Below are 16,531 nucleotides of genomic sequence, written 5' to 3'. Positions count from 1 at the left end.
ATTATATATTTAATTCCAAGAATTAATAAAACTTTAGAAAATCATTTTAAAATAAACCGTAACTCGGATCGAAAAACTTTGTACATGAAAGTTGCTCAGAACGACGAGGCAAATCCGGATACGTAGCCCGTTCGTCCGCCACACATCCCTAACATACCGAACTCGCAACTTTCCCCCTCCGGCTCCTCTGCCCGAAAACGCGAAACACCGGGAATACTTTCCCGGATGTTTCCCCCCTTCACCGGTACCACCTATCCCTACGTTAGGTCACCTCTAGCACAACGTATTGCCGCTTCTTGCTTTTTGTTACATTTGATTGCTCTGTTATTTATTGTGTTCCCCTTCCGTTACTTCTTTCCGGTAGACCCTGAGACCGATGCCGGTACCCCTGTGATCGACTACATCGACGACCCCTCCTTGTCTGAGCAACCAGGCAAGCCCCCCCTTTGATCACCAGATATCACCTACTCTTCTCTATACTGCTTGCATTAGAGTAGTGTAGCATGTTACTGCTTCCCGTTAATCCTATACTGATGCATAGCCTGTCCTTGCTACTACTGTTGTTACCTTACCTGCAATCCTAATGCTTAGTATAGGATGCTAGTTTTTCATCAGTGGCCCTACATCCTTGTCCGTCTGCCATGCTATACTATCGGGCCGTGATCACTCGGGAGTTGATCACGGGTATATACTATATACTTTATACATGATAAATGTGTTGACTAAAGACGGGTCGGCTTGAGGAGCACCCGCGAGTGGATCTTTGAGGCGGAGCGACAGGGCAGGTTCCGACCACCTAGGAGAGAGGTGGGCCTGGCCCTGGTCGACGTTCGCGAATACTTAACACGCTTAACGAGATCTGGATATTTAATCCGAGTCTGGCCATTTGGTCTATACGCACTAACCATCTACGCGGGAGTAGTTATGGGTATCCCGGCGTCGTGGTATCAGCCGAAGCCTTCGTGACGTCAGCGACTGAGTGGCGCGCGCCGGATTGGAACGTAAGCCTGCTCTTGTATTAAGGGGGCTAGTTCTGCTTCCGGCCGCGTACGCAACGTGCAGGTGTGCTAAGGGCGATGGGCCCAGACCCCTGTGCGCTTAGGTTTAGACCGGCGTGCTGACCTCTCTGTTGTGCCTAGGTGGGGCTGCGACGTGTTGATCTTTCGAGGCCGGGCATGACCCAGGAAAGTGTGTCCGGCCAAATGGGATCGAGCGTGTTGGGGTATGTGGTGCACCCCTGCAGGGAAGTTAATCTATTCGAATAGCCGTGATCTTCGGTAACAGGACGACTTGGAGTTGTACCTTGACCTTATGACAACTAGAACCGGATACTTAATAAAACACACCCTTCCAAGTGCCAGATACAACCGGTGGTCGCTCTCTCACAGGGCGACGAGGGGAGGATCATCGGTTAGGGTTATGCTATGCGATGCTACTTGGAGGTCTTCAGTCTACTCCCTTCTACATGCCGCAAGACGGAGGCTGCCAGAAGCGTAGTCTTCGAAAGGACTAGCTATCCCCCTCTTATTCCGGCTTTCTGCAGTTCAGTCTACATATGATAGCCTTATTCCATGTGATACCAATGCATACATATGTAGTGTAGCTCCTTGCTTGCGAGTACTTTGGATGAGTACTCACGGTTGCTTTCTCCCTCCTTTCCCCCTTTCCTTCTTCCTGGTTGTCGCAACCAGATGTTGGAGCCCAGGAGCCAGACGCCACCGTCGACGACGACACCTACTGCACCGGAGGTGCCTACTACTACGTGATGCCCGCTGACGACGACCAGGAGTAGTGAGGCGGATCCCAGGCAGGAGGCCTGCGCCTCTTTCGATCTGTATCCCAGTTTGTGCTAGCCTTCTTAAGGCGAACTTGTTTAACTTATGTCTGTACTCAGATATTGTTGCTTCCGCTGACTCGTCTATGATCGAGCTCTTGTATTCGAGCCTTCGAGGCCCCTGGCTTGTAATATGATGCTTGTATGACTTATTTTATTTGTAGAGTTGTGTTGTGATATCTTCCCGTGGGTCCCTGATCTTGATCGTACACGTTTGCGTGTATGATTAGTGTACGATTAAATCGGGGGCGTCACAAGTTGGTATCAGAGCGGACTGCCTGTAGGAATCCCCCTTTCCAACTCCTTGGCCGAAGTTGAGTCTAGTCGATGAAAACTATTTTACTAACATGGCTGTGTGGCCCATGGGCCCACGTCGCCATCGGGTGGTAGTAGTATCTTTTATTCCTCGACCTATACTCTGGGACTCCGACCTCTCTTCTATTCGGGTTTAAATGATTTTGCTAAATCTAACATTAAGATCTCGTTATCACTTTCACCCGGAGAGCCCCTTGTTATTGATGATCGTCTGCTGCACCAGAAGACCCTGAAGATATTCTCCGCTATTAACCCGAGAACTTGTGTTCATCGCATTTACAATTTCTCTTCTACCGTCAACCCTTATGATAACTACTTGCAGTTGTCATTCGTACATTCATCCCCAGTTGGTCTTGTTATTACAAGATACCCCGAAATACTCGTCGTTGTTTCGATAATCCTTTGAGCTTAGTGCCTTGCTGTTCATTGTCACCTGAATACCCAAACGGATAATTCTCGCACTTATCGAGTATCCGCTCATCCCCAGATATTCATGCAGTTCACAAAATTCTTCGAAATACCATTCGGTCTTCCGAAAATCCTGAGCAACCTATTGCTCCTGAAATTCTTGCTTGCTTGCATTATGGTTAATCCCATAAGTATAGTAATCTTATTGGCAACCTTTGACACTATCATTTTGAGTCCATTGATTCGACAAGTTGCGAAGGCTCGCAATCCTCACTCAGATCATAGAATTCATCCTTCCAGCTCAGACGTCATTTTAAACATGGGCTGGTTCTCGACCAATCAAATTGCCATCGATTGTACCCCTAAGTCTATTCAACTTGTCCGTCCTTGATCAGAGCATTTGCTCCTGATCCCTTGATTTGAAAATCATAATTCCTTTGTTATTTAAACGTTGAATTATTCAGATGTTCTGTAAAACGATGCATTTGCATTCTTTCTTCCTCTGATTGGGTATCGATACTCACATCAGCTCCATTGTGGATCACCATATCCACTGTTGGATTATTATCCGACAATGTCCTTCATAATTAATCACCTTGTGAGTTCTTTCTCCGATACATAATGCCTTTGGTAATTTGTATCCTCTCCTTTTGCCAACCATGCTCTGCTTTCGAGCTAGTAATATTTACTCATGAAACTTGTGGAATATATTTCTAAGATATCCCGATGGGTTGAACATTATGCCTTCCTTAATCTGTGTGAACCCGAAAACTTTTCAGCGGTCTTACTCCTCTAGTAATTCACCTGGTAGGTTTTCAAACTGAAATCGTTTTATTAGAGCTGTGAATGAAAGGTTATGCATTGAAGAAGTGGGAGTCGACCTTGGACCTTTGTGTTCATGCCCATGGACACGATGTAGATCCTATCATGGAAGCTTCTTGTAATAATAATTATTTCCTTAATATAATATCCTTTGGTATTGGTGAATTGATCCTTTGCAAGCGTGGTTCCGACCATATGTTCTTCTTAGATCCCATTTGTCGGGCAAGTTTAAGCACTTGTCTTCTGTGGATCGATACACCATTCTAACCTTTACTTTGATCTTTCGTCGAGTATTACCCCCTCTGGTATCTCGAGATTATCACGGAACTGCATAACTTCTTATGCGTTCTTCATCAAGTATTACATTCTCACTGATTCCGAATTTTTTTTTTCTTTCACGGGCTCTGAGTTAATAAACACTCAAAGACATCGATAACTGAATCGAGTTCACACCGCGATTAAACAAATCTTGGTAACCTTCATTACTTACGAATTTGAACTCGATCACGTAAATCCTAACCTGCTCGGCTATATCATTATCGTGCCGATTTTAACTGTGCTACCTGGTCCTTAACCCCGGAGCACAACTTTCGATGATGAGCTAAGCTTACATCGATCTCCCTCATCATTCCATTTCGCCTTGAACAACAAGCTTGATTTCGAGTTTGTGTCATAACTGTGGTTCCAATAACCTCTTGCTTCATCATTCCTTTGGCTTGGTGTCATCGCTGATCAATTACATCCTCATGAAATCTCTTGACAAAATTTGTCGTGATCATCATCAACAATTGACTCCTTCCAAGGTATCAATTGAATTCATGATGAGAAATACCATCCTTGACCTCGATGATTTGTTTTATCATCTACCACTTTATTGCCTTCCGTTCAACACAAACTTGTTCGTGTTTTGTGTTATACCTTGCTATCCAACATTGGTTCTCCTTTACCTTGGAGTATTACCATCCTTTATGTCAAGAATGTCGTGAGAATTTCACCACCTCTTGATAATTCTTGATATAGGTGATACTTATCGCCATCACCATTCTTGTCTTGGTCCCCGTGTTGTTCCTAACCGGAATACCGACAAATGGACTAGTAATTTTAAAACTTCTAGCAACCTTATTGCTTTGAAGTTAATGGTCGACATCTCATTCTAGGCCATTTGTTATCGAATCACCTTCTAACATTGATTATGCTACCTAAGACCGTAGTTCGGGTGCACCTTCTACCAATGTTTAATTGTGTATGTTTTCCTCGAGCATACCTCACTATATCATTTGATCTGACAAATGTTATCTCTTTGTTCGCATAATTGTGGAAATCCATCTTTTGGAAATCCCAATGATTTGTCGCTGAGTTCATCAGCCACCTCCTCATCCTCTCCTTGGTTTACTGATGAACTCTTGTTTCGAAACTCGCTTCCATAGTTCATTTCCCGAGAATCTTACGAGGTCTTCTCGTCAATTCTTGTCGTACCTTTTTATCTCAGGCATCCTGAGTCTGAGGTATCCTGACTCCAATCAGATCTGAAACTCGGTCAGATATGATGGTTGGAATATTTTCCAAGAGTCATAACATTGGTCCTTATATGACCCGGTAAGATGATGTCATGCCTAGCACACCTGGCCGGAGGACCTATTGTTATAGTTTCCTTTTCAGCAAGGTTATCCACTCTTCCATGAGGAAATTGTAAGACTTATTCTACAAGTGATTCCTAATAGACCCTTTGTGTTTCCAAAAGTCTGATATTCACCTGTTGACCATGTCCATGCTATCTTGAAGCATGTCTGTGGTACTCCGATTTTGAACAGGAACAATTGAAGCCCAATGTTAAATGTTTCCTGCTCAATTATCCGAACACCGTTGTATGGATAATGTCATGAAAATTCTCTCCCATACCTAAAGAGTTTTCTACATTATATCATGTCATGGATATCATGATCTGCTTGTCCTTGGGTAGGATATACCCTTGAAATATGTATTTAAACACATTTTCCTTTCCATTGTTCAGTTTAAACTAATGATCACATTTTCCTCTCCATTGGTTTGTTGACCTTTCTTGTGATCTATATAATCTAAGCAGTAATAATTCATTGCTTATGTAAACACCTCGGTGTACCATTCTGTCAGCAAGACCCTGTTACTATTGTTGAAAACTTTCTGGTAACCGCCGATAGACGAGAACTCTACCTATTGGTCCGCCTCGTTCAATGAGCAGGAAAATGGTTCTCTTCGTCCCTCGCCCTTGGTACCGATGTTGTTGCCGACATAACCGACAGACTATCCTCTGACATGCCTTGCTTTCATGATCGGGCAATACGTCACCGCCCTTCCTGCTTTTAACCCACATGGTGGGCCCATAACCCACAGTTCCTCAGGATCGAAACCTGACTCTCCTATACACCCCCCTGTTTTTAAGGTTGTTCCTCGCACCTGGCCTCGTATGTAATTCACGAGCCACCTTCCGTGTGATCCTCAATCCTGGTATTAAACACAATACTTGTTTCCGTTGCTTTGAACCCCTTTCACACTCTGTTTCAGGCAACGAACGATTGCCTACCCGCTTGAAACTTCTCATGGTACCTCCTTACTTTACTCTCGATATTTTCTTAAGTATTAGTTCGAGAGTTACTTTCCGCCACCTTCCCCGATGTTAACTACCAGATAGTCAACCTTGCAGAGGTCTGTTCTCCCGGAATATACCCACCCTTTATTCTTTCGTAAGTACGATTGAGTTCTCGAAGAAAGGAAGCCGACTTCATCATGATGACTGAAGCATAGGGATGAAGACATCAATGTTATGGATCGACCTCTTCGAGAAGAGCAACAACGATCAAGAAGAATCACTAGGATTTCGTAACCTATTCTTCCCCCTTACACACCTCTTAAATCTCGGGACGAGATTTCTTGTAGTGGAGGAGAATTGTGACGCCCGGATAATTAAGCTACAGTGATCCCACACTAATGATGCCACGTCACCTCGTTTATAGTTGCTAATCTCGAGTTAGTTCGAAACCGATTCAAATTCAAAATCAAAATCAAGCAAACAATAAAAGATTTTCAAATATTAAAACTAAAATGTTCAATAAATAGTAGATAAATCAGAGGCTATGATAAAATTGTATACAACATTATTGAAATTTGATAAGTGACTTAAACAACCTCAAACAGTGGCTGAAAACATTATTTACTAACCTTTTTATTAATAAAAAAATAAATATGAAATGATAATTACCCCAAACTAGTTTTTGGTGGTAGGATATATTGTGATGTGAATTGTGGGCCAACTCTCATATTTTACAAAACTCATATGGTGCCCAAACAATTAGCCAAAACAGAAAAGGAAATAAATAAAAGAAAAGAAAATACATAACAAAAAAAAAGAAACCCCCCAGGCTAACTGGGCCTCGGCCCAGCCAGTGGCCTGCCAGGCCGGCCCACTCCCTCCCCTGGCCTATAACCCCGTGGGGGCACCGAACCCTAGCACGATCCCCACTCCCCCCCCCCCCCCCGCCGCTCTCCCCTTCCCCGATCGGATCGGGGCAAACCCCCCCACTCCCCTCGCTCCTCGCACTCCCCCGCTGCCCACTTTGCCGACGGCGCTCCCCGACGCCTCTCGTCGTCTCAGGCGTCGCCCCGCCATCGTCGCCTTGACCCCGTCGCGCGCCTCCCCGTCCTCGCCCCCTTCCCGATCCAGAAATGGATCAGGGCTCGACCTCAACGCCGTCCGATGCCGCCTGCCGGAGCCACCTCGCCGGAGCCTCTCCGCCTCGATCCCCGTCACCCCGCCGCCGTTCACCATCGCCACCGCCGCCCAGCTCCCTCCTCCTCAACCCTCCATCCCAGCGCCCCCCCACGCTCGGCTGGTTCTGGATCGGGGAGGGGCCCGATCCCGCGTCGCCCCGCACCCCCGATTCCGTCGCCCGTTGCCGCGACGGCCTCGCGTCCTCGTCCTCCTCCCCGAGCTCCGCAGGACGTCGTGCTCGTCACACCGACGCCAACCGCCGCCGCCTGGAACCGTCGTCCTCATCCCCACCTCGCCGGACGGCCTCGACCTCCCCCGGCTTCACCGAGCCCTCCACGAGCTCCGCTGTGAGCCTCTCCGACGACCCCCACCTCCTCCCTCAATCAGGTTCTCGTCACCGCCGCGTCGTGTTTTCCCCTGCTGCTGCTCCCCTAACACCACAGCGCTCACCTGCTGCCGCGCCGTCCCGCCTCCGCCCTGTTCCGGCCGGCGCCATCGCGGCCCTTGGCCGCCGGAGCCCGTACCCGGCTCCCCCCCCATCGCCCGGGCAGGCTACGGCCTCGGGCATGGGCACCACACCCGCTGCCCGCTAGCGCCGGCGTCCGCTAAGGCCCCCTGACCCAATGACATGTGGGGCCTAGCCCCTGGAACGTTTATATATAAAAAAAATTTTATAAACAATAATAATTACATTAATTAATTAATTAAGGAATTAATTAAGTTAATTAATCATAATCAGATTAACCTAATTAACTAATTAGTTTAATTAAACAGTACTTAGATTAGTTAAACACTAATTAGGCTGAACAATCAATGACATGCGGGACCCACACATAGTTGACCGAGTCAACTGCTTAGTTGACTGCTGATGTCAGCATGATGTCATGCTGACGTCATCTTTTACTATTCTGGATAATGTTGAATTATATATTTAATTCCAAGAATTAATAAAACTTTAGAAAATCATTTTAAAATAAACCGTAACTCGGATCGAAAAACTTTGTACATGAAAGTTGCTCAGAACGACGAGGCAAATCCGGATACGTAGCCCGTTCGTCCGCCACACATCCCTAACATACCGAACTCGCAACTTTCCCCCTCCGGCTCCTCTGCCCGAAAACGCGAAACACCGGGGATACTTTCCCGGATGTTTCCCCCCTTCACCGGTACCACCTATCCCTACGTTAGGTCACCTCTAGCACAACGTATTGCCGCTTCTTGCTTTTTGTTACATTTGATTGGTCTGTTATTTATTGTGTTCCCCTTCCGTTACTTCTTTCCGGTAGACCCTGAGACCGATGCCGGTACCCCTGTGATCGACTACATCGACGACCCCTCCTTGTCTGAGCAACCAGGCAAGCCCCCCCTTTGATCACCAGATATCACCTACTCTTCTCTATACTGCTTGCATTAGAGTAGTGTAGCATGTTACTGCTTCCCGTTAATCCTATACTGATGCATAGCCTGTCCTTGCTACTACTGTTGTTACCTTACCTGCAATCCTAATGCTTAGTATAGGATGCTAGTTTTTCATCAGTGGCCCTACATCCTTGTCCGTCTGCCATGCTATACTATCGGGCTGTGATCACTCGGGAGTTGATCACGGGTATATACTATATACTTTATACATGATAAATGTGTTGACTAAAGACGGGTCGGCTTGAGGAGCACCCGCGAGTGGATCTTTGAGGCGGAGCGACAGGGCAGGTTCCGACCACCTAGGAGAGAGGTGGGCCTGGCCCTGGTCGACGTTCGCGAATACTTAACACGCTTAACGAGATCTGGATATTTAATCCGAGTCTGGCCATTTGGTCTATACGCACTAACCATCTACGCGGGAGTAGTTATGGGTATCCCGGCGTCGTGGTATCAGCCGAAGCCTTCGTGACGTCAGCGACTGAGTGGCGCGCGCCGGATTGGAACGTAAGCCTGCTCTTGTATTAAGGGGGCTAGTTCTGCTTCCGGCCGCGTACGCAACGTGCAGGTGTGCTAAGGGCGATGGGCCCAGACCCCTGTGCGCTTAGGTTTAGACCGGCGTGCTGACCTCTCTGTTGTGCCTAGGTGGGGCTGCGACGTGTTGATCTTTCGAGGCCGGGCATGACCCAGGAAAGTGTGTCCGGCCAAATGGGATCGAGCGTGTTGGGGTATGTGGTGCACCCCTGCAGGGAAGTTAATCTATTCGAATAGCCGTGATCTTCGGTAACAGGACGACTTGGAGTTGTACCTTGACCTTATGACAACTAGAACCGGATACTTAATAAAACACACCCTTCCAAGTGCCAGATACAACCGGTGGTCGCTCTCTCACAGGGCGACGAGGGGAGGATCATCGGTTAGGGTTATGCTATGCGATGCTACTTGGAGGTCTTCAGTCTACTCCCTTCTACATGCTGCAAGACGGAGGCTGCCAGAAGCGTAGTCTTCGAAAGGACTAGCTATCCCCCTCTTATTCCGGCTTTCTGCAGTTCAGTCTACATATGATAGCCTTATTCCATGTGATACCAATGCATACATATGTAGTGTAGCTCCTTGCTTGCGAGTACTTTGGATGAGTACTCACGGTTGCTTTCTCCCTCCTTTCCCCCTTTCCTTCTTCCTGGTTGTCGCAACCAGATGTTGGAGCCCAGGAGCCAGACGCCACCGTCGACGACGACACCTACTGCACCGGAGGTGCCTACTACTACGTGATGCCCGCTGACGACGACCAGGAGTAGTGAGGAGGATCCCAGGCAGGAGGCCTGCGCCTCTTTCGATCTGTATCCCAGTTTGTGCTAGCCTTCTTAAGGCGAACTTGTTTAACTTATGTCTGTACTCAGATATTGTTGCTTCCGCTGACTCGTCTATGATCGAGCTCTTGTATTCGAGCCTTCGAGGCCCCTGGCTTGTAATATGATGCTTGTATGACTTATTTTATTTGTAGAGTTGTGTTGTGATATCTTCCCGTGGGTCCCTGATCTTGATCGTACACGTTTGCGTGTATGATTAGTGTACGATTAAATCGGGGGCGTCACAATTAATTCCCTGCTTATGTAAACCCCTTGGTGTACAATTCTGTTAGTAAGACCATGTTACTTTTGTTGATGACATTCCGGTAACCACCGATGGACGAGAACTTTGCCTACTGGTCCGCCTCGTTCAACGAGCAGGAAAATGGTTCTCTTCATCCCTCGCCCTTGGTACCTACTTTATTGCCAACATAACTAATAGGCTATCCTCTGACATGCCTTGCTATCATGATCGTGCAAGATGACATCGCCCTTCCTACATTTAACCCACATGGTGGGCCCATAACCCACAAGTCCACAGGATCGAAACCTGACTCCCCTGTACACCCCTGTTTCCAAAGTTATTCCTCACGTGTGGCTTTGTATGTAATTCATGAGCCACCTTCCGAGAGATCGGCAATTCTGGTATCAGACGCCATACTTTCCCATTGCTCTGAACCCCTGTCACATTTCGTTTCACGCAACAAACGGTTGCCTGTCCGCTTGAAACTCCTTATTTCACCTTCTTAATTTACTCTCGATGACTTCCTCGAATTTCAACTCAAGAGGTGACTCTATACCTCGGTCACTGAGATAGCCCCTAGGTACCTAACATGTATTGAGCTTCATACTTCCCGAGTTTTCCCCCTTATCTTTTTCATAAGTATGATGGAGACCCCGAAGGAAGAATGACGACTTCATCATGATGCCCGTATGCGTTGAATTGAAGACATCAATGCTATGGATCAACTTCTTCGAGAAGATCAACTAAGACCGAGAATACTCGCTAGAATTTCGTAACCAGAACCTCCCCCCCCATACGCCTCTTAAATCTCGGGACGAGATTTCTTGTAGTGGAGGAGAATTGTGACGCCCGGATAATTAAGCTACAGTAACCCTCTATTAATGATTCCACGTCACCTTGGTTACTGTCGATAAACTCGCGCTAGATTAAAACCGATTCAAATTCAAGTTTGAATTAAAGTCAAACGATAAAAGTTTTCAAATGTTAAAACTAAAATGTTCAGGTCGTGCCAAATAATGCATAGGTAATTATGGTGGAGAAACCACACTTCTATAAAATGTTTAAATAATCTGAAATGAATAGACAATAGCTAAAACAATTAAGTAAGTGCCTTCTGAATTTTATAAAATACTAAACTATTTTGTTCAGAGGTAAAACTTTGTTTTTGACAGTTGTGGGAATTGTAACTCTATTTTAGGTGTGGATTTTACTTTTTGTAAAACTATAAACTATTAAAGAAATAAAAGAGAACAGAAAACAAAAGTAAGAATAAAACAAAACAAAACAAAAAAAACAAACCCCCCCTTCCCCTGGGCCGAATGGCCCAACCGGGCATCTAGGCCACCAGGCCAGCCCACCCCATCCTCCCTTATCCCCTCTGGCGACCGAACCCTAACCAGCGAGACCCCACTCCTCCCACTTGCCCCACTCTCCCTAGTCTCTCCCCCCACCTCTCGATCCTGTTCTGTATCGGGAAGGAGGGAACGAACCCGGCGCACCCCGGCCCAGCCGCCGACCTCGTCGGACCATCACGCCATCGCCTCACCGCCCCAACCCGCTGTCGCTCGGAGCCTCCCCTCACCGCGCCATCCCCGACCTCGCGCCGTCGCCGTTTGCCGAACCAGGCGCCCCACCGATGTTGCCCCTCGCCGGATCGACCTCGCCGTGGCCTCCTCGTCTCCTCCCCAAGCCGCCGCATGAGCCTCGCCGCCCCTCTCCTCTTCAACGCCGGTGAGGCCCCGGGCCTCTCGCCTCTCCTCCTCTCCCCACCGCGCCCAGCGCGCCGCGATGCGCGCGCCCAGCCCCGCATGCCGCGTCCACCGCGCCCGTGGTCGCGCGGCCTGCCCACTCCCCACGCCGGCCGGCCACCGTGGCCGCCCTGACCACTGGCCACGCCCCGTCCTGCAACCCCCCTGCGCCGGCGACGCCGCCACGCCCGCGGCCAACTCCGGTGCTCCGGCCCCTGCGCCCTGCTCCCCTCGCCTTAGTCCCGCACCTCCGTCGCCTCCCCTGGCCGGTGTCGTGGGCACCGGCGATCGTGTCGTTGGTCTCGCCGGAGGCCAGCGCCCGGGCTCCTTATCGGGCGCTCGTGGCCGTGCCCCTGCCCTCGCACCGCCCTGTGCCCGCTAAGGCCCCTAGGGCCAATGACAAGTGGGGCCCGCCCCAGAACAGTAAAAAAAGGGGATTAAAAATAAATAATAATAAGTAATAAAAAATATAATTAACTAATTAATCAATTAGTTAACTAAGTTAAATAATTGTGATTAAATTAACCTAATCATTTAACTAATTTAATTAATCCTGATTGGTTAGTCTTTATCAATGACAAACGGGACGCATCCGTCAGCTTGACTAGTCAAAGGTCAAAGCTGACCGCTGATGTCATGTTGACGTCATCAATGCGTTTAGGATTAAATTAATTCTGTTAATTCTAGAAAATGGTTAAATCTTTTTAAAATTAATATAAAATAACCCGTAGCTCGGATGTAAAAACTTTGTACATGGAAGTTGCTTAGAACGACGAGACGAACCCGGATACGCAGCCCGTTCGTCCGACAAGCATCCCTAGCATAGCGAACACGCAACTTTCCTCCTCCGGCTCCTCTGCCCGAAAACGCGAAACACCAGGGATATTTTTCCGGATGTTTCCCCCCTTCACCGGTACCACCTCATACCGCGTTAGGGCACACCTAGCATCACGCTTTGTCATATCACGCATCGTCATGCATTTGTTTGCATTATATTTATTGTTTCTTCCCCCTCTTCTCTCGCTAGACATCGAGACCAACGCCGCTGCTACCCAGTACGACTACGGTGTTGACGACCCTCTCTCTTGCCAGAGCAACCAGGCAAGCCCCCCCTTTGATCACCACATATCGCCTATTCTTCTCTCTACTGCTTGCATTAGAGTAGTGTAGAATGTTACTGCTTTCCGTTAATCCTATCTTGATGCATAGACTCTCCTTGCTACTACGGTTGTTACCTTTACCTGCAATCCTAATGCTTAGTATAGGATACTAGTTTATCATCAATGGCCCTACATTCTTGTCCATCTGCCATGCTATACTATCGGGCCGTGATCACTCGGGAGGTGATCACGGGTATATACTATATACTTTATACATGATACATGTGATGACTAAAGTCGGGTTGGCTCGAGGAGTACCCGCGGTTGATTCACGAATTGGGGGCTGGAAGGACATACTTTCCCGACGGCCCTCTGTGTGGATCTTTGTGGCGAAGCGACAGGGCAGGTTGAGACCACCTAGGAGTGAGGTGGGCCTGGCCCTGGTCGGCGTTCGCGGTTATTTCAAAATAACACACTTAACGAGATCTTGGTATTTGATATGAGTCTGGCTACTGGCCTATACGCACTAACCATCTACGCGGGGACAGTTATGGGCACTCGACGTCGTGGTATCAGCCGAAGCCTTTGTGACGTCAGCGACTGAGCGGCGCGCCCCTAGATGGACTGGAACGCCTACTCTTGTATAAGGGAGGCTAGGTCTGCTCACCGGCCACGTACGCAACGTGTGGGTGTGCAATGGGCGATGGGCCCAGACCCCTGCGCCATATGATTTAGACCGACGTGCTGACCTCTCTGTTGTGCCTAGGTAGGGTTGCGACGTGTTGATCTTCCGAGGCCGGGCATGACCCAGGAAAGTGTGTCCGGCCAAATGGGATCGAGCGTGTTGGGTTATGTGGTGCACCCCTACAGGGAAGTTAATCTATTCGAATAGCCGTGATCTTCGGTAACAGGACGACTTGGAGTTGTACCTTGACCTTATGACAACTAGAACCGGATACTTAATAAAACACACCCTTCCAAGTGCCAGATACAACCAGTGATCGCTCTCTCACAGGGCGACGAGGGGAGGATCATCGGTTAGGATTATGCTACACGATGCTACTTGGTGAACTTACCATCTACTCTCTTCTCCTGCTGCAAGATGGAGGTTAACAGAAGCGTAGTCTTCGACAGGACTAGTTATCCCTATTCCGGCTTTCTACAGTTCGGTCCACATATGATACCCTTATTCCATTTGATACCATTGCATACATATGTAGTGTAGCTCCTTGCTTGCGAGTACTTTGGATGAGTACTCACGGTTGCTTTGCTCCCTCTTTCCCCCCCTTTCTATACTCGATTGTTGCGACCAGACGTTGGAGCCCAGGAGCCAGACGCCACCGTCGATGACGACTACTACTACTCGGGAGGTGCCTACTACTACGTGCAGCCCGCTGACGACGACCAGGAGTAGTTTAGGAGGATCCCAGGCAGGAGGCCTGCGCCTCTTTCGATCTGTATCCCAGTTTGTGCTAGCCTTCTTAAGGCAAACTTGTTTAACTTATGTCTGTAGTCAGATATTGTTGCTTCCGCTGACTCGTCTATGATCGAGCTTTTGTATTCGATCCCTCGAGGCCCCTGGCTTGTAATATGATGCTTGTATGATTTATTTTTATTTGTAGAGTTGTGTTGTGATATCTTCCCGTGAGTCCCTGATCTTGATCGTACACGTTTGCATGTATGATTAGTGTACGGTCAAATTGGGGGCGTCACAGCCATCCATTGCAGCGTAGTGGATGTGGTCTATATCTAGTACATTCCATTGCCATGCATGACGATGAAACGTGTATGGAGGTTTCTCCAGTTTACCATACGAAGGATGAACCATGGCTCCTGCCAGGGTCAGCATTGAAGGCTGACGAGAGGACACCGGCCGATTCTTCTGGAGGTCGAAGGGGTTACCTACAACGAGACCTATCCGACGCAGGACATCCCTGTCATTCTTAAAGTCTACAGTAATGAATTTCACTGTTTTGTCCTTGAGGAAGTTCTTAAAATCCTGGCACTCAACGCCGGCATGGCATATGTGGTAGACCAAGCAAATGTTATGTATGCAAACCTGGATCACGGCGGGCTTCTTCCTCTCTTCGTCCTTTAGATCCTTTTCTGGTCCCGGGACTGTGGTGTACTCATCATCTAGCCCGGCGACCCACTCATCATCTGAGTTTTTGAACATGCGTCTGAAGCGAGAAAGGCATCCTTTCACCGTCGCGGAAGAACGGGTGTAGATGACGTCGAACTCATCGCTGGTGATGGTTCTAACCTTGTACTCACCGCCGATCGTGGAGATTTGGGATGCCATGGATTTGGGAGGAGGGTTAGGATTAGTGGAGCTGCCGTAATGTGAATGGACGGGACGACTAGGAGCGAACCGCCATAGTATTGAAGGACGTGCGGGGACGAGTAGGAGCGAACTGCCAGCATGCGAACGGCAGGGTAGTGGCTTTCCATTCTCCCATGATACGGGCTTCCGAGAGCCCTTGGATCTGAGATCGAACGGTTGCATGGCGTAATTCTAGACCTATGGGTGAATATCCTATCTTGGAGGGTTATTCTGCAATTTTTCAGCAACTTAGCATGCGACCGTTTGATCTCAGATCCAAGGGCTGCCAGCAGCCCGTATCATGGTCGCGCCTACCACAACTGTCGCGTCGCTCGCGCGGTCACGCCCTTGGAGATTTAACACGGTGCGTTAGGCTATCTGATGTTGGCATGTCATATATAGTCATCACTTAGTCACTCATACTACAACAAGGTTGGCTATAAGTGTTTTTTACTCCTCTCTATCTCTTTCTTCGTAATGGAGGTGGTCAGGAATCGGGAGACTCACGCCGGTCGTAGCGTCACAGTTAAAATGATAATGGCAAGTCAAATCACGGGGCCCCACCTGTCCAGCAGCAACTCGCTGTCAAATCACACAGCCCTACGTTTGCAGCAGCCTACTCCCTCGTCTTCTCGTGTCTCTGTCGAACCGACTAGGCGGAACTGCCCCGCCGCCTACCACGCAGGAAAAGCCCCACCCTCGACTTTTAAATAGTATACAGTATACTAATTTTGTATCCATGGATTGCACCCGCGCCATGGAGCAAAGCGTCTAGAAAATGGCGGTACACATGTACGGAGTATACGGCACGCACGTCGCGTTCGCGTCGCACCCCAGACAGTCGATCGGTCTGGCACGCTGCTCTTCGAATGGAACGCGCGTCATATTGCGTTTGCACACACATGTGGGACGGCAATTGAGAACCGACCATAGGCACACTCCCCGGCCCCGCAAGTCGGGTGACTTAATAGAAGAGGGAGACGAGCGATAGTACTAGAGAAGTGTTGTACTACGTTGGTGCCTGGACGATCCCTGCAAGACACGGAAGATCAGTTCGTCCATGCATGTGACCAGACTCCAGCAGACACGCCTGGATTGGCTATCGTCTACATATCGTGCAGGCTGTGTTGTACATGGCTGTAGTTGTGGTGAGAAATCTAAGAAAAGGTTTCTTGTCATCTCGCAAAATTAGGTGTCATGTGCTTCGGATCACTACGAGGGTTAAAC

Source organism: Triticum urartu, chromosome 1A (genome assembly GCF_056163025.1).
Source record: "Triticum urartu cultivar PI428250 chromosome 1A, HENAU_Tu73, whole genome shotgun sequence".
NCBI classification, from domain to species: Eukaryota; Viridiplantae; Streptophyta; class Magnoliopsida; order Poales; family Poaceae; genus Triticum; species Triticum urartu.
This window is presented reverse-complemented; position numbering follows the sequence as displayed.